The sequence below is a fragment of the Cololabis saira genome, chromosome 15 (assembly GCF_033807715.1).
Source record: "Cololabis saira isolate AMF1-May2022 chromosome 15, fColSai1.1, whole genome shotgun sequence".
Taxonomy (NCBI): domain Eukaryota; kingdom Metazoa; phylum Chordata; class Actinopteri; order Beloniformes; family Belonidae; genus Cololabis; species Cololabis saira.
Window position 1 is genome coordinate 8,147,531 of NC_084601.1, and position 19,577 is coordinate 8,167,107.

Consider the following 19,577-nt stretch of genomic DNA (forward strand, 5'->3'; position numbering starts at 1 on the left):
AAAACTCATTCAACAAGTCCATACTCAACTAGCCCTTATTCAACTCGTCTTTATTCAATTAGTCCTTACTCAACTAGTCCCAATTCAACGATTAGATATTTAACTAGTCATTATTCAACTAGTCCTCATTAAACTAGTCATCGATGATGCAGTTCAACTAGACATCAATGTGTGCTGTCTACATCTATTTATATAGTGGTCTCTGTAGTCCAACAAATAACCAGGTAACAGTCATATTTACATAGAACTGTTTGTTCTCCTGTTAATGGTTCATTAATACTAATATATCTGCACTTGGTTTACCTTTGACAACATATCTGTGTATCACCTTTGCCTGTTCTTCATTTTTTCTTTTCTATCTCACTGCTCTTCTTGTTCTAGCCACAAAATGAAGCATACAGGTAATGCTACCGAGCATCTTAGGTTATTTCAAGCAAAGACAGCACCCAACCATGCTGGGATACCACCACTGCATAGTAACCTCAAAACACAGGAGAAGTAAGCACGACGAGGATGGAATTTGAACCCATGCGTTCAAAGCACAATGGATTAGCAATCCATCGCCTTGCTCTAGCCACCTGCTTTTCAGCAGGTATGTCTTCTCTCTGAAAAGGGGGTTGTTCCTTGCCATTGTTTATTTGACAGTTGCTTGGGGGTCATGCGATTGGTCTCTGGAATACACCTAGCTTGTATTGTATTGACGCTATATAAACAAAATGAAGCATACAGGTAATGCTATTGAGCATGTTAGGTTATTTCAAGTGAAGACATCACCCAACCATGCTGGGATACCACCACTGCATAGTAACCTCAAAGCACAGGAGAAGTAAGCACGACGAGGATGGGATTTGAACCCATGCGTGCAGAGCACAATGGATTAGCAATCCATCGCCTTAACCACTCGGCCACCTCGTCTTCTGCTCATTGATTTAGTGCCTACTCAATTACTGCTAATTCAATTAGTGCCTACTCAACGCGTCATCATTCAACTACTCCTTATCAAATATCTCTCATTCAACTAGTCCTTACTCAACTAGACCTCATTTAACTAGTCCTCATTCAGATAGTCATCATTAAACTAATGCTCATTCACCTTGTCCCCTCACTATTAGTCCTTATTCAAATGGTCCCTACTCAACTCGTCATCATTCAACTACTCCTTATCAAATAGCCCTTATTCATCTCACCCTTATTTAACTCGTCCTTGCTCATCTAAAACTCATTCAACAAGTCCATTCTCAACTAGCCCTCATTCAACTCGTCTTTATTCAATTAGTCCTTACTCAACTAGTCCCAATTCAACGATTAGATATTTAACTAGTCATTATTCAACTAGTCCTCATTAAACTAGTCATCGATGATGCAGTTCAACTAGACATCAATGTGTGCTGTCTACATCTATTTATATAGTGGTCTCTGTAGTCCAACAAATAACCAGGTAACAGTCATATTTACATAGAACTGTTCGTTCTCCTGTTAATGGTTCATTAATACTAATATATCTGCACTTGTTTTACCTTTGACAACATATCTGTGTATCACCTTTGCCTGTTCTTCATATTTTCTTTTCTATCTCACTGCTCTTCTTGCTCTAGCCACCTGCTTTTCAGCAGGTATGTCTTCTCTCTGAAAAGGGGGTTGTTCCTTGCCATTGTTTATTTGACAGTTGCTTGGGGGTCATTCGATTGGTCTCTGGAATACACCTAGCTTGTATTGTATTGACGCTATATAAACAAAAGGAAGCATACAGGTAATGCTACCGAGCATCTTAGGTTATTTCAAGCAAAGACAGCACCCAACCATGCTGGGATACCACCACTGCATAGTAACCTCAAAGCACAGGAGAAGTAAGCACGACGAGTTTGGAATTTGAACCCATGCGTGCAGAGCACAATGGATTAGCAATCCATCGCCTTGCTCTAGCCACCTGCTTTTCAGCAGGTATGTCTTCTCTCTGAAAAGGGGGTTGTTCCTTGCCATTGTTTATTTGACAGTTGCTTGGGGGTCATGCGACTGGGGCCTGTACTACGAAGCAAGTTCAACATATCCAGGATATCTTTTCCTTATCCAGATTCACTAAGCGGGACAATTGCAATCACGCTAAGCGGTCACACGACGGGGGTTATCAACTCGGTAGATCGACCCAGCTTTCTCCAATCTGGATATGAGCGCGTGCACATAAAAGGGGCGGTGTTTTCAGCGCATGACCAATCGCAAGCATGGAGAAGTCCGCTGTCACAGCCGCTTATTTCAGTAGCGAAGAGCAAACTATAATTTTACGGAAATATGATGAGTATAGGCATATAATACAGGCAAAAAGCAACACAGTTGCAGCTGCAAAATGCAGGAAAGACAGCTGGCAAAAGATCGCTGACTGTATAAATGTGTAAATTCATAGGGATATAAACATATATTTGAATATTCTGGGAATCTTAATCTTAAACTGTAAACCATGATCAGCAATATTAAAATAATAAAAGGCTTGCAATATTTCAGTTGATTTGTAATGAATCCAGAATGTATGACATTTTTTTGTTTTTGTGTTTGCATTACAGAAAATCACAATATTCTAATTTTCTGAGACAGTCCTGTATATATTGGTTCTATAACTATTGTTGTTGACCGATAACTTGTGCTGATGCTGTACCAAAGAATTGGGTTTTTTTATTTATTTTATTTTATTTTTTATTTTTTCAGGAGGGGGGTGTTTAGTATTTTAAAGTGACTTCTCAGAATGTTCGAGGGACGAAATTGAAAATCCCTTTTTTGCTATCCCCTTACAAATGCATCTTCTTTTTGATTTCTTCTTGATTTATTTATTTAATTGGTATTAGTTTTGGATTGACTGTACATCGGATTTTGGGTGATGATTTGTTTTATTTATTCATTGATTGATTTATTTTTTATTTTCTCCTCCACCTCTTTTTTCTTTTTTTCCTTTTTTCTTTATTTTTTTGGATCGTTCATACAGGGAAAGCAAAGTGGTTTTGGTGGTCCCTGAATACGCGTTCTCTTCGGAGGGATCCTCTCACAATCCGCGCACCGAGCTCCACTAGATTCTCTTCGAAAGGGCATGCCATTTTCCAAGAGAGCTGATTGGTCAGTGGGCGGTGCTTTTATACCCGGCGATCTGTATCTCGAACATAACCTGCTCCGGAGCAGGTTAGCGGTTCAGCATAAGTTACCATGGCGATGTGCCCCGATAAGAAGTGAACCACCGTCGTAGTCCTGAAAACCCAGGGTTAAACCTGAAGTTACCTCGCTAACCCCAAATCCCGCTTCGTAGTACAGGCCCCTGGTCTCTGGAATACACCTAGCTTGTATTGTATTGACGCTATATAAACAAAATGAAGCATACAGGTAATGTTATTGAGCATGTTAGGTTATTTCACGCGAAGACATCACCCAAGCATGCTGGGATACCACCACTGCATAGTAACCTCAAAGCACAGGAGAAGTAAGCACGACGAGGATGGGATTTGAACCCATGCGTGCAGAGCACAATGGATTAGCAATCCATCGCCTTAACCACTCGGCCACCTCGTCTTCTGCTCATTGATTTAGTGCCTACTCAATTACTGCTAATTCAATTAGTGCCTACTCAACGCATCATCATTCAACTACTCCTTATCAAATATCTCTCATTCAACTAGTCCTTACTCAACTAGACCTCATTTAACTAGTCCTCATTCAGATAGTCATCATTAAACTAATGCTCATTCACCTTGTCCCCTCACTATTAGTCCTTATTCAAATGGTCCCTACTCAACTCGTCATCATTCAACTACTCCTTATCAAATACCCCTTATTCATCTCACCCTTATTTAAATCGTCCTTGCTCATCTAAATCTCATTCAACAAGTCCATTCTCAACTAGCCCTCATTCAACTCGTCTTTATTCAATTAGTCCTTACTCAACTAGTCCCAATTCAACGATTAGATATTTAACTAGTCATTATTCAACTAGTCCTCATTAAACTAGTCATCGATGATGCAGTTCAACTAGACATCAATGTGTGCTGTCTACATCTATTTATATAGTGGTCTCTGTAGTCCAACAAATAACCAGGTAACAGTCATATTTACATAGAACTGTTCGTTCTCCTGTTAATGGTTCATTAATACTAATATATCTGCACTTGTTTTACCTTTGACAACATATCTGTGTATCACCTTTGCCTGTTCTTCATTCTTTCTTTTCTATCTCACTGCTCTTCTTGCTCTAGCCACCTGCTTTTCAGCAGGTATGTCTTCTCTCTGAAAAGGGGGTTGTTCCTTGCCATTGTTTATTTGACAGTTGCTTGGGGGTCATTAGTTTGGTCTCTGGAATACACCTAGCTTGTATTGTATTGACGCTATATAAACAAAATGAAGCATACAGGTAATGCTACCGAGCATCTTAGGTTATTTCAAGCAAAGACAGCACCCAACCATGCTGGGATACCACCACTGCATAGTAACCTCAAAGCACAGGAGAAGTAAGCACGACGAGTTTGGAATTTGAACCCATGCGTGCAGAGCACAATGGATTAGCAGTCCATCGCCTTGCTCTAGCCACCTGCTTTTCAGCAGGTATGTCTTCTCTCTGAAAAGGGGGTTGTTCCTTGCCATTGTTTATTTGACAGTTGCTTGGGGGTCATGCGACTGGTCTCTGGAATACACCTAGCTTGTATTGTATTGACGCTATATAAACAAAATGTAGCATACAGGTAATGTTATTGAGCATGTTAGGTTATTTCACGCGAAGACATCACCCAAGCATGCTGGGATACCACCACTGCATAGTAACCTCAAAGCACAGGAGAAGTAAGCACGACGAGGATGGGATTTGAACCCATGCGTGCAGAGCACAATGGATTAGCAATCCATCGCCTTAACCACTCGGCCACCTCGTCTTCTGCTCATTGATTTAGTGCCTACTCAATTACTGCTAATTCAATTAGTGCCTACTCAACGCATCATCATTCAACTACTCCTTGTCAAATATCTCTCATTCAACTAGTCCTTATTCAACTAGACCTCATTTAACTATCCTCATTCAGATAGTCATCATTAAACTAATGCTCATTCACCTTGTCCCCTCACTATTAGTCCTTATTCAAATGGTCCCTACTCAACTCGTCATCATTCAACTACTCCTTATCAAATAGCCCTTATTCATCTCACCCTTATTTAACTCGTCCTTGCTCATCTAAAACTCATTCAACAAGTCCATTCTCAACTAGCCCTCATTCAACTTGTCTTTATTCAATTAGTCCTTACTCAACTAGTCCCAATTCAACGATTAGATATTTAACTAGTCATTATTCAACTAGTCCTCATTAAACTAGTCATCGATGATGCAGTTCAACTAGACATCAATGTGTGCTGTCTACATCTATTTATATAGTGGTCTCTGTAGTCCAACAAATAACCAGGTAACAGTCATATTTACATAGAACTGTTCGTTCTCCTGTTAATGGTTCATTAATACTAATATATCTGCACTTGTTTTACCTTTGACAACATATCTGTGTATCACCTTTGCCTGTTCTTCATATTTTCTTTTCTATCTCACTGCTCTTCTTGCTCTAGCCACCTGCTTTTCAGCAGGTATGTCTTCTCTCTGAAAAGGGGGTTGTTCCTTGCCATTGTTTATTTGACAGTTGCTTGGGGGTCATTCGATTGGTCTCTGGAATACACCTAGCTTGTATTGTATTGACGCTATATAAACAAAAGGAAGCATACAGGTAATGCTACCGAGCATCTTAGGTTATTTCAAGCAAAGACAGCACCCAACCATGCTGGGATACCACCACTGCATAGTAACCTCAAAGCACAGGAGAAGTAAGCACGACGAGTTTGGAATTTGAACCCATGCGTGCAGAGCACAATGGATTAGCAATCCATCGCCTTGCTCTAGCCACCTGCTTTTCAGCAGGTATGTCTTCTCTCTGAAAAGGGGGTTGTTCCTTGCCATTGTTTATTTGACAGTTGCTTGGGGGTCATGCGACTGGTCTCTGGAATACACCTAGCTTGTATTGTATTGACGCTATATAAACAAAATGAAGCATACAGGTAATGTTATTGAGCATGTTAGGTTATTTCACGCGAAGACATCACCCAAGCATGCTGGGATACCACCACTGCATAGTAACCTCAAAGCACAGGAGAAGTAAGCACGACGAGGATGGGATTTGAACCCATGCGTGCAGAGCACAATGGATTAGCAATCCATCGCCTTAACCACTCGGCCACCTCGTCTTCTGCTCATTGATTTAGTGCCTACTCAATTACTGCTAATTCAATTAGTGCCTACTCAACGCATCATCATTCAACTACTCCTTATCAAATATCTCTCATTCAACTAGTCCTTACTCAACTAGACCTCATTTAACTAGTCCTCATTCAGATAGTCATCATTAAACTAATGCTCATTCACCTTGTCCCCTCACTATTAGTCCTTATTCAAATGGTCCCTACTCAACTCGTCATCATTCAACTACTCCTTATCAAATACCCCTTATTCATCTCACCCTTATTTAAATCGTCCTTGCTCATCTAAATCTCATTCAACAAGTCCATTCTCAACTAGCCCTCATTCAACTCGTCTTTATTCAATTAGTCCTTACTCAACTAGTCCCAATTCAACGATTAGATATTTAACTAGTCATTATTCAACTAGTCCTCATTAAACTAGTCATCGATGATGCAGTTCAACTAGACATCAATGTGTGCTGTCTACATCTATTTATATAGTGGTCTCTGTAGTCCAACAAATAACCAGGTAACAGTCATATTTACATAGAACTGTTCGTTCTCCTGTTAATGGTTCATTAATACTAATATATCTGCACTTGTTTTACCTTTGACAACATATCTGTGTATCACCTTTGCCTGTTCTTCATTTTTTCTTTTCTATCTCACTGCCCTTATTTAACTCGTCCTTGCTCATCTAAAACTCATTCAACAAGTCCATACTCAACTAGCCCTTATTCAACTCGTCTTTATTCAATTAGTCCTTACTCAACTAGTCCCAATTCAACGATTAGATATTTAACTAGTCATTATTCAACTAGTCCTCATTAAACTAGTCATCGATGATGCAGTTCAACTAGACATCAATGTGTGCTGTCTACATCTATTTATATAGTGGTCTCTGTAGTCCAACAAATAACCAGGTAACAGTCATATTTACATAGAACTGTTCGTTCTCCTGTTAATGGTTCATTAATACTAATATATCTGCACTTGGTTTACCTTTGACAACATATCTGTGTATCACCTTTGCCTGTTCTTCATTTTTTCTTTTCTATCTCACTGCTCTTCTTGTTCTAGCCACAAAATGAAGCATACAGGTAATGCTACCGAGCATCTTAGGTTATTTTAAGCAAAGACAGCACCCAACCATGCTGGGATACCACCACTGCATAGTAACCTCAAAACACAGGAGAAGTAAGCACGACGAGGATGGAATTTGAACCCATGCGTGCAGAGCATAATGGATTAGCAATCCATCGCCTTGCTCTAGCCACCTGCTTTTCAGCAGGTATGTCTTCTCTCTGAAAAGGGGGTTGTTCCTTGCCATTGTTTATTTGACAGTTGCTTGGGGGTCATGCGATTGGTCTCTGGAATACACCTAGCTTGTATTGTATTGACGCTATATAAACAAAATGAAGCATACAGGTAATGCTATTGAGCATGTTAGGTTATTTCAAGTGAAGACATCACCCAACCATGCTGGGATACCACCACTGCATAGTAACCTCAAAGCACAGGAGAAGTAAGCACGACGAGGATGGGATTTGAACCCATGCGTGCAGAGCACAATGGATTAGCAATCCATCGCCTTAACCACTCGGCCACCTCGTCTTCTGCTCATTGATTTAGTGCCTACTCAATTACTGCTAATTCAATTAGTGCCTACTCAACGCATCATCATTCAACTACTCCTTGTCAAATATCTCTCATTCAACTAGTCCTTACTCAACTAGACCTCATTTAACTAGTCCTCATTCAGATAGTCATCATTAAACTAATGCTCATTCACCTTGTCCCCTCACTATTAGTCCTTATTCAAATGGTCCCTACTCAACTTGTCATCATTCAACTACTCCTTATCAAATAGCCCTTATTCATCTCACCCTTATTTAACTCGTCCTTGCTCATCTAAATCTCATTCAACAAGTCCATTCTCAACTAGCCCTCATTCAACTCGTCTTTATTCAATTAGTCCTTACTCAACTAGTCCCAATTCAACGATTAGATATTTAATTAGTCATTATTCAACTAGTCCTCATTAAACTAGTCATCGATGATGCAGTTCAACTAGACATCAATGTGTGCTGTCTACATCTATTTATATAGTGGTCTCTGTAGTCCAACAAATAACCAGGTAACAGTCATATTTACATAGAACTGTTCGTTCTCCTGTTAATGGTTCATTAATACTAATATATCTGCACTTGTTTTACCTTTGACAACATATCTGTGTATCACCTTTGCCTGTTCTTCATTTTTTCTTTTCTATCTCACTGCCCTTATTTAACTCGTCCTTGCTCATCTAAAACTCATTCAACAAGTCCATACTCAACTAGCCCTTATTCAACTCGTCTTTATTCAATTAGTCCTTACTCAACTAGTCCCAATTCAACGATTAGATATTTAACTAGTCATTATTCAACTAGTCCTCATTAAACTAGTCATCGATGATGCAGTTCAACTAGACATCAATGTGTGCTGTCTACATCTATTTATATAGTGGTCTCTGTAGTCCAACAAATAACCAGGTAACAGTCATATTTACATAGAACTGTTCGTTCTCCTGTTAATGGTTCATTAATACTAATATATCTGCACTTGGTTTACCTTTGACAACATATCTGTGTATCACCTTTGCCTGTTCTTCATTTTTTCTTTTCTATCTCACTGCTCTTCTTGTTCTAGCCACAAAATGAAGCATACAGGTAATGCTACCGAGCATCTTAGGTTATTTCAAGCAAAGACAGCACCCAACCATGCTGGGATACCACCACTGCATAGTAACCTCAAAACACAGGAGAAGTAAGCACGACGAGGATGGAATTTGAACCCATGCGTTCAAAGCACAATGGATTAGCAATCCATCGCCTTGCTCTAGCCACCTGCTTTTCAGCAGGTATGTCTTCTCTCTGAAAAGGGGGTTGTTCCTTGCCATTGTTTATTTGACAGTTGCTTGGGGGTCATGCGATTGGTCTCTGGAATACACCTAGCTTGTATTGTATTGACGCTATATAAACAAAATGAAGCATACAGGTAATGCTATTGAGCATGTTAGGTTATTTCAAGTGAAGACATCACCCAACCATGCTGGGATACCACCACTGCATAGTAACCTCAAAGCACAGGAGAAGTAAGCACGACGAGGATGGGATTTGAACCCATGCGTGCAGAGCACAATGGATTAGCAATCCATCGCCTTAACCACTCGGCCACCTCGTCTTCTGCTCATTGATTTAGTGCCTACTCAATTACTGCTAATTCAATTAGTGCCTACTCAACGCATCATCATTCAACTACTCCTTGTCAAATATCTCTCATTCAACTAGTCCTTACTCAACTAGACCTCATTTAACTAGTCCTCATTCAGATAGTCATCATTAAACTAATGCTCATTCACCTTGTCCCCTCACTATTAGTCCTTATTCAAATGGTCCCTACTCAACTTGTCATCATTCAACTACTCCTTATCAAATAGCCCTTATTCATCTCACCCTTATTTAACTCGTCCTTGCTCATCTAAATCTCATTCAACAAGTCCATTCTCAACTAGCCCTCATTCAACTCGTCTTTATTCAATTAGTCCTTACTCAACTAGTCCCAATTCAACGATTAGATATTTAATTAGTCATTATTCAACTAGTCCTCATTAAACTAGTCATCGATGATGCAGTTCAACTAGACATCAATGTGTGCTGTCTACATCTATTTATATAGTGGTCTCTGTAGTCCAACAAATAACCAGGTAACAGTCATATTTACATAGAACTGTTCGTTCTCCTGTTAATGGTTCATTAATACTAATATATCTGCACTTGTTTTACCTTTGACAACATATCTGTGTATCACCTTTGCCTGTTCTTCATTTTTTCTTTTCTATCTCACTGCCCTTATTTAACTCGTCCTTGCTCATCTAAAACTCATTCAACAAGTCCATACTCAACTAGCCCTTATTCAACTCGTCTTTATTCAATTAGTCCTTACTCAACTAGTCCCAATTCAACGATTAGATATTTAACTAGTCATTATTCAACTAGTCCTCATTAAACTAGTCATCGATGATGCAGTTCAACTAGACATCAATGTGTGCTGTCTACATCTATTTATATAGTGGTCTCTGTAGTCCAACAAATAACCAGGTAACAGTCATATTTACATAGAACTGTTTGTTCTCCTGTTAATGGTTCATTAATACTAATATATCTGCACTTGGTTTACCTTTGACAACATATCTGTGTATCACCTTTGCCTGTTCTTCATTTTTTCTTTTCTATCTCACTGCTCTTCTTGTTCTAGCCACAAAATGAAGCATACAGGTAATGCTACCGAGCATCTTAGGTTATTTCAAGCAAAGACAGCACCCAACCATGCTGGGATACCACCACTGCATAGTAACCTCAAAACACAGGAGAAGTAAGCACGACGAGGATGGAATTTGAACCCATGCGTTCAAAGCACAATGGATTAGCAATCCATCGCCTTGCTCTAGCCACCTGCTTTTCAGCAGGTATGTCTTCTCTCTGAAAAGGGGGTTGTTCCTTGCCATTGTTTATTTGACAGTTGCTTGGGGGTCATGCGATTGGTCTCTGGAATACACCTAGCTTGTATTGTATTGACGCTATATAAACAAAATGAAGCATACAGGTAATGCTATTGAGCATGTTAGGTTATTTCAAGTGAAGACATCACCCAACCATGCTGGGATACCACCACTGCATAGTAACCTCAAAGCACAGGAGAAGTAAGCACGACGAGGATGGGATTTGAACCCATGCGTGCAGAGCACAATGGATTAGCAATCCATCGCCTTAACCACTCGGCCACCTCGTCTTCTGCTCATTGATTTAGTGCCTACTCAATTACTGCTAATTCAATTAGTGCTTACTCAACGCATCATCATTCAACTACTCCTTGTCAAATATCTCTCATTCAACTAGTCCTTATTCAACTAGACCTCATTTAACTAGTCCTCATTCAGATAGTCATCATTAAACTAATGCTCATTCACCTTGTCCCCTCACTATTAGTCCTTATTCAAATGGTCCCTACTCAACTCGTTATCATTCAACTACTCCTTATCAAATAGCCCTTATTCATCTCACCCTTATTTAACTCGTCCTTGCTCATCTAAAACTCATTCAACAAGTCCATTCTCAACTAGGGGTGGGAAAAAAAATCGATATTTCAATATATTGTTGTGCTCTCTGTTTCAATAAATAATCGATATACTGTCGGCTAATATCGATATTTTATTACAACACACTTAATGGTTTACGCGGTTGTCACCGCACTATTGTTCAAGCTCTGCCCCGCCCACCCCCGCTGCCGTCGTGAGCAAAACAAACATGCCGCCTGAGAAACGAGCTCAGAAAATACAGAACCACAGTTTACTCCGTACAGACAGCGGGCTGAGCAGCACTGTTAATGCTGGAAAACTTGCTGTTTGAGCCGGTGTTTAAACTTCCATGTGCGTTAATGTCCGCTCGCACAGACAACCAGCTGTGTTAAGAAACGGACCCCGCTCCGCTCGCGCTCCATGAGAGGAGAGCGGCTCGTACTGTAATACAAAATTATTCCACAGACGCCGTTAAAGTAAATGATCGTCAGTCTTTTTGTGTTATGACGTTTATGCTTTTCACTCTGTAAGTGATCCTCGCTCGTATCCTTCCGTGTCCAGTCAACCGTGTGCTGGGAAAACTTGCAGATCATTTAATCACCAGTCACGTTACACACGGACACGGACACTCTCATACACACTCAGACACACGCCCACCCGTGCAAAACCAGTGTTCAGTGCTTTGGATATTTCAGCTTAAATTTCAAAATGTTATATTAGTTCAATGAAGTTCATATTATTTATATTTATTATAGCTTGTTTGGTTTCTTCTGTTATCGGATACAGTTTGTCATGACATGAGTGAAAAATGCCTGATGCTTCATGGCAATATGTGTGTGTGGTGACAGAATAAATTAGACAGGCTAAAAGGATATTGGAAAAGAAGGGATATTGTTAAGCCTATTTGAGTTATTTATTTCTTAGTTATTTCACAATAATTATATTTGTGAAATTATTATTTAATGTATTTAATTATTACAAAGCAGTGCACTGTCCTGGTTTATATAAAACATGTTATTAATGTTCATGCACTTTAATTTGTCCAGCTGTACAGTGTTTACATTTACAAGCCTAGGAGACAGTGAGGAAATATACAAATGCACTTTCTTGTATGAAGTTTTGGCATTGAATAAATGCATAACTACAGACTTTTTCCTTTTTATAGGTATTTTTTCTTTTTCAGTCCCATATATCGTGATATATCGCTCTTACCGATATATCGATATATCGCGCTTACCGATATATCGATATATCGATATATCAAATATCGAAAATATCGTGATATTATCGATATCCTGGGCCACATATCGCCAAAGTATCGAATTGGGACTTACCCGTATCGTCCCACCCCTATTCTCAACTAGCCCTCATTCAACTTGTCTTTATTCAATTAGTCCTTACTCAACTAGTCCCAATTCAACGATTAGATATTTAACTAGTCATTATTCAACTAGTCCTCATTAAACTAGTCATCGATGATGCAGTTCAACTAGACATCAATGTGTGCTGTCTACATCTATTTATATAGTGGTCTCTGTAGTCCAACAAATAACCAGGTCACACCTATATCATGTTGCAACTTAAAGAAAAGTCTCTTGGCCATTGCCAAAATTGAACAGGAAGTCGGCTATTTTTAATTAATCGTGTAATTTTGGCACAATTTATGTCATTTCGTCGGCTGCTTCTTCGCCCGAACGTGCACCCAGGTGTGACTAGTCCCTACTTTCTGTCATAACTTTTGAACTTTTGAGTTGTGGGTGGTGTCATCGGACTCGGTTTTGACTCCTTGATCTTCATTGGCATGAATTAGCCCCACCCCTTCTTCTGATTGGTCGATATTTGATAGTTCCTACTTTCTGCCATAACTTTTGAATGGTGTTATATAGAGAGTCGTGGGTGGTGTCATCCGCTAAATTTCCAGGCCTGAAGACATCTACATGCAAGTCATACAAGCGTCCACTGCAGCACGCCTCAACATGCACAAGGGTGCGAGGGCCCGTTCATCGCTGCTTGCAGCTTTAATTTTATATTATATTTGAGCCTTTTTTAAAAAAAAAACTCAAATGTGGAATAAGACTGTCATTTCTCGATTTGAATACATCAGAGTCTTAAAGGGCGGATATACTTGCTGTTTGAGCCTGCGTTCACGTCCATTCGCGTTCACAACCAGCTGCGTTGTGAGCGTACCTCGCTAGCGTAGCACGCGAGGAGAACGCATCGTACCGGGGGTAAACGATTGGGGATGACTGAAGAACTTCTGTATCCAGCTCACACGTTTGATTGGTGGTCAAAACAGCCCACCAGCACCATCACCGCTACATCTTCAGATGAGCACGCACATAACAAGCACAACTCTATCTGCACCCCGGACTGTGTTGATCTGCCGCTGCTGTTTTGACACGCATGTTTGTCACTATGCGGTGGCGATGTCACATCATAAATGTGAGGATAACAGCTCCTGTTCAGCCTCTCGCGTCTTCTCTCGCGTCAGGTCTGCAGGTCGCATAGGCGTTCAGTGTCTTTCGGAGAGCATGCCTGTCGCAAGTATATTTGCCCCCTTAAAGTGCTTTAGTTGAAGGGTACTTGAAGAAGCTTGTAGAGTTAAAAGGAGTGGAGTTGATTAACGTAATTTACATGATGTACATGAATGAAATAACGATCACATTTTTGGTGGTATTGTGTCCACCTGATCATATTTATGTCAAATGAGGGAAAAAAAAACTATTTAGTTATGTGCAATGCTCCTATTACATTGATATTTTTTATAATTTTTTTATGCTTTTTCCAAATGTGGACCATACATACTTTATATATGTAGCTGTATATCCTTTACCAGGTCGATAAATTGTTGAAATGTCTGTTTGCATGTACTGCTCCGTGCTCATTAGCCTGCAGCCATGGAGCTTTGAATGCGTGTGTTAAAGATTTATAAGATATATTGATACACTATCTCTATGATCTAAAACGTGTAGAGAAAGCTTTTCTATTGATTTTTTCCATGTTTTCCTTCTTATATTTGCTATTTTTTCTAACAATAAATAGATTTGTTTGAAGATTATGCCTAATTGCCCAAGTTCTAACTTTTTCTTGTTTTCTGATAAAAAAGACAAATGAAAGATTGTTCAGGCCCCCCGTGGACCCTCACATACCTGTGCATTTCATAAAGTATCCCATGGCAACTGTGTAAGAGAGAGTTGCTTTCATGACCAGTGTTTCTCCTTTTGATGCTGTTTGCTAACAGGCATGTCCGAACAGGCTGAAGAAATTGAGGGTGAAACACACTTAAATTCTGTGTCTGTGTGGAGTTTGCATGATCTGCTTGTACCTGTGTCTGTCTTTTAGTGGGGTCTCTCTCTTTGTGTTAGTTCAGCGGTGGCCTGCTAACCTGTCATATCTTTTCCCTTCTTGCAGCCTCTGCTCCCCGCTTCCTCCCTTCCGTGAATTGCAGCTCTCTCTGCTTTTACCTTTCTTTCCTTCAGGTTGTAAAAAGTAATCATCATAAAAAGAAAAAAAAGTTTCTTCTTTCATCTTTTTCAGTTCTTTTTCTCAAAAACATACATGGACAAGTGTAGAGACTTTCACTTTTAAACTAAACTGATAAAATTCTCTTTCTAGTTGGCCTTGACAACAACCTGCACTCCGGTAACACACACATCCAAACATACCCTGCAGCACTGACCACATGTCTGAGATTTCCCTTCCCAGACCCCTGTTGGAAGGGGAGCATCTGTGTATTGTTTGACTGGACCCTCATGAACAAACACAATCCTTGTGTAAGAATGAGATGTACTTCTCTGTGTCTAATTAAATGCATTAATTCATCTTCATTTTGGACAAGATGCACACAATCGCAACAGTTTCTGCATCTATAAAATTAACTCAGGCTGCCCAATATGTCTCGAAAGTCCAGCTCCTTCCGGCCATATGCCTTGCACTGGCCAATGCCAAGGCATATTCTTGGTGATGTTTGGAGGCCTTTACCAACTAGCAGTAGCTCATGCATCGTTTTTGGACAGTGCTTTCTCCAAAAGACAAAGTCAAGGGACTGCGTGCAAATATTAATCTTCCGCACGCAGACATAGAAACAAAACTTGCAGCCTCCAGTGTTGGCAAGCAGAACTGTTCTGTTACCATTTGAAAAAACAAGATATAATGATGGTATAAACTAGAATATATGACCGAGTCTTTATAGCTTGCCAGAGATTAATTTATACTCTATGTACTGTTTAAAGTACATAGAGCTAGTAGAGCTAAAGCTAATCTGGCAGGTTAATTTATCAGCATAAAGCCGTGTTTTATCTCAAGCAGCTTTCCCATGCACACATTCCCTCATTGACACCCTGTGTGGAATGGGCTGCTCGATTGATGGCGATCTCCATTTCAACGCAGCAGGGTAGATGTGAAGTGGTGTGATGCTTGTGCATAGACCCCAGGCTGAGAGACAGAACCTTCTGTTACACTGCTTGTAGGCAATGGGAAGATGGCGAGTAATGATTCAGCATCAAAACAGTAAACAAGATTTACAGTAAATTAACTGCTGCCAGGACTTTATTGTTGATTAACCATGCGTTTTCTCTGTTCCTTTACAATGATCTGTTGCCAACGTTCAGAGCCCCAGAGGACTGTGTAGTTGGGGACTGGAGATGGACAGGAAGTAGATGTCAAAATCATGAATATTGTGTTACCAAAGAGATGTGTGCTGAAAAAAAGAAACAGATGGGGAGAAAACAGAAAAGTGTGCTTGTGCTTTCAGGATTTAGCACATTCCCTTGTCTCGCTGGAACAATATGAAGAGATTAAAATTAAAAAGAAGGAGTTCAAACAACTGTCACTCTTCATCAGTCGTCACCAGAGATACCAACAGACCCGTAGACACTGCTGGATCAGCTTCACTTGGAAACTCACACACACACAAACAGCACACTCTGCTACTCCTCTGAGTCTCTAACCATCTGGTTAACTTATCAACCCTCTCTCTCCTGTGGTTGCTGTAGTAACCAATGAAAACAGCAACCGGGTGCTGCCACACAGTACAATGCTTCCCTTGTCTTTTCTACTTCTTTCCTCAGTATTTTTACATTCCCTTAATCCCTCCATCCCTTCCTCCCTCAGTCATAACTCCTCTGCATAATTTCTTCTTTCGCACCTCCTTGGTTCATCCATCGTTTACTCTCACCTTATTTTTCCTCCCCTGCCCTCTATGTATTTTCTGGATTTTTCTTCAGTGATTTGCTTTTTAACTTATCCTAACTTTGTTGTCTCTCCCTCATTTTGTTCCCCTTCTCTCTCTCAGGCCCTCACTTCTCTCTTTTGTTTCCTTTCTGTCTGTCTTTTAGCCAAAGGCAACTCTGCCAATCAGGCATTTAAATTGAATTTCGGTCTTTGCCTTCTACGTAAAATAGAAAAAGAGTTATGGTTTATAAGAAAAGAGAATAAGAAAAAAAGAACAAAAAGGAATTGGAATATTTGTGAGTCTATGTGAGTTTGGGGAAAAGATGGTGCTGAATAGAAAAAAGTGTGTGCGCGCGCGTGTGTGTGTGTGTGTGTGTGTGCACTACATGGAACTTCTGTGTCTCTTTTTTGCACTTGTACGATAATTTTCGTCCATCAGATACAGTTCTGATATTCAGATTTAGTGTCATCGCTGTTGGCAAGTTGGCAGAATTTGCCTCATTACATCGTTGGTGCTGATTTATGTTCAAGTTTTGGTTGACTAGATATCTGGCGAATTAATCAATAAAAGGCCACACCATATAAATTCCAAAGCCCGCCATTAATTACATTTTCAAATTTCCTGTTATAAACCAATTCTGCTTGGATACTTCAGTAAATGTCATGACAGAGTGGACTTTAAATTACTTGTACAAGGTTTTTCCAGCACAGAGAAAATGTGAGGGAGCTGCCTAGGTAAAATGTAATGTCTCCACCTATTTACTCTGTAATTGTGTGTTCATGAACAGAAAATGGTATTTCCAAACAACTATGAACCAGGTGCATTTGACATTTGAAACTACAACTGCCACCATTCACCACAACGATGAACTGGCAGCGTTGTAGTGTGATAAACGCATCAGGCAACCTAAGGGTATCTATGGTTCGCCTATCCTTGATGTTATTAAGACTCCTTGAAACAGATAAATATGTCTCAATCCAGTTTACAAACATGGTGGTGATAACATCATGCTCTGGTCTATTTCGCTACATCTAGAACTGCTGACGAAAATGAAGATATTCTTAAGTAAAACTTCAAACCGTCACATGCATTAAATGAGACTGAACCTCCAGGTTCAGTCATACTGGAGGCACTTTGAGTAGAGCGGCTGCTCCTCTAAATCAAGAGGCATCTTCTTGTCTCCATCTTCTTATGGCGCTTTTCCACTGGTACTGACTCGGCATGGCGAGCCTCAACTTGATTTTGGCGCTTTTCCACTAGGGTTCTAACCGTGCCGAGTAGATTCTTTTCTATGACTACTCTGCCGAGGTTCTAAGTGGGCTGAGTGAGGTTATGGTTAGTATCCGTATCTGACGTCATCACACTACATCCCACCAATTGGTCAGGTGGTTGGCCAATCAGATGTCTGGGGTCAGGATGTGACATTATTTGCGACTGTGGCAGCAACTTCTTGTTCATTTTATACAACAAGCAATGGCAGCGCAAGTCTGCTCCGCGGTCCAACTCTGAAGTGCAGACATTCATAAACATGGTGGCTGAGTAGAGAAGCGATCTAGATGGGGCGATAAGGAACAAAAGTATATACCAGAAGCTTTTCTCAGTCCATAGTTGCTTGCAGCTACCAATGGACTTTTCAGAGATGCCCAGACAAGCTAAAAACAAATTAAAAAGCCTTCGCCGCCTGAAACCTTCTCTAACTCTCATTTTTTAACTTGACATTGAACACACAAGACAAAGCAGAAATACTCCAAGTTCTAACTCTTTAGTGTTGCTTTCTTCTTCTTTGTCCGGGTTTTGGATTGTAATGGAAAAGAAACTAGGCCAAGTTGAGTCTCACCTTGGACATCCACTGCGAAGGAAAGTTGTAGGACACCTGATTGCAGTCATATTTTATGGTTTGTTATCTTCCTTGGCCAATTGTTTTTTTTTATTTAGTTGAACTATTGTGACGATTTCATTTTATATCTACATACCTGAGATCTCATATGGGTTATTTTAGTTATTTTGGTAAAAGAAAGAAAAATCTTTTGGGACCTGTAAAGGAAATAGAGCTGTATATTGTGAACTAACTTGATCAGCATAGGTACTGTAGTATTTTGATCCAGTACTCACTTTCTGTTACATTTAATATTTGTACTTCTTTTTCTTACCCCAAGAATTTCTGAATAAGATTGTGTTCTGCATTAAAGTGAAACCGAACATGAGCTGGTGTCTAACGTATGACTTGAATTTAGCCACAACATTGCCAAGCTAAATGTTTTACATTTTTCCAAGGAAACATTTGTAAACCAGTACAACACACTTTTTCTGAGGTTTCAGTGGGTTGGGTTATTAAATGAAAAAGAACAGAAAAAAAGTGAAAATATTTACTCAATCACTCACTCATCTTCTTCCGCTTATCCGTTCCCGGGTCGCGGGGGCAGCAGCCTCAGCAGGGATGCCCAGACTTCCTTCACCCCAGAAACTTCCTCCAGCTCTTCCGAGGGGAGTCCGAGGCGTTCCCAGGCCAGCCGAGAGACATAGTCTCTCCAGCGTGTCCCGGGTCTTCCCCGGGGTCTCCTCCCGGAGGGACATGCCTGGAACACCTCCCTAGGGAGGAGGGACATGCCTGGAACACCTCCCTAGGGAGGAGGGACATGCCTGGAACACCTCCCTAGGGAGGAGGGACATGCCTGGAACACCTCCCTAGGGAGGAGGGACATGCCTGGAACACCTCCCTAGGGAGGAGGGACATGCCTGGAACTCCTCCCTAGGGAGGAGGGACATGCCTGGAACACCTCCCTAGGGAGGAGGGACATGCCTGGAACACCTCCCTAGGGAGGAGGGACATGCCTGGAACACCTCCCTAGGGAGGAGGGACATGCCTGGAACACCTCCCTAGGGAGGAGGGACATGCCTGGAACTCCTCCCTAGGGAGGAGGGACATGCCTGGAACTCCTCCCTAGGGAGGCGTCCAGGAGGATCCCATACAGATGCCCAAGCCTCCTCAGCTGACTCCTCTCAATGTGAAGGAGCAGCGGCTCGACTCCGAGCTCCCCCCGGGTGACCGAA

At 40.7% G+C, this 19,577-nt stretch overlaps 7 non-coding genes across 7 annotated transcripts; all 7 read right to left on the bottom strand.

Moving 5' to 3' along the window:
- Positions 1 to 833: 833 nt before the first annotated feature.
- trnas-gcu (transfer RNA serine (anticodon GCU)) lies at positions 834 to 915 on the bottom strand. The gene has a single exon. It is a non-coding gene; the product is annotated as a tRNA-Ser (tRNA).
- A 2,549-nt stretch (positions 916 to 3,464) lies between these two features.
- Positions 3,465 to 3,546, bottom strand: trnas-gcu (transfer RNA serine (anticodon GCU)). The gene has a single exon. It is a non-coding gene; the product is annotated as a tRNA-Ser (tRNA).
- Positions 3,547 to 4,813: 1,267 nt separating this feature from the next.
- trnas-gcu (transfer RNA serine (anticodon GCU)) lies at positions 4,814 to 4,895 on the bottom strand. The gene has a single exon. It is a non-coding gene; the product is annotated as a tRNA-Ser (tRNA).
- A 1,266-nt stretch (positions 4,896 to 6,161) lies between these two features.
- On the bottom strand, positions 6,162 to 6,243 carry trnas-gcu (transfer RNA serine (anticodon GCU)). The gene has a single exon. It is a non-coding gene; the product is annotated as a tRNA-Ser (tRNA).
- Positions 6,244 to 7,769: 1,526 nt separating this feature from the next.
- Positions 7,770 to 7,851, bottom strand: trnas-gcu (transfer RNA serine (anticodon GCU)). The gene has a single exon. It is a non-coding gene; the product is annotated as a tRNA-Ser (tRNA).
- Positions 7,852 to 9,377: 1,526 nt separating this feature from the next.
- Positions 9,378 to 9,459, bottom strand: trnas-gcu (transfer RNA serine (anticodon GCU)). The gene has a single exon. It is a non-coding gene; the product is annotated as a tRNA-Ser (tRNA).
- A 1,526-nt stretch (positions 9,460 to 10,985) lies between these two features.
- Positions 10,986 to 11,067, bottom strand: trnas-gcu (transfer RNA serine (anticodon GCU)). The gene has a single exon. It is a non-coding gene; the product is annotated as a tRNA-Ser (tRNA).
- Between the last annotated feature and the right edge of the window lie 8,510 nt (positions 11,068 to 19,577).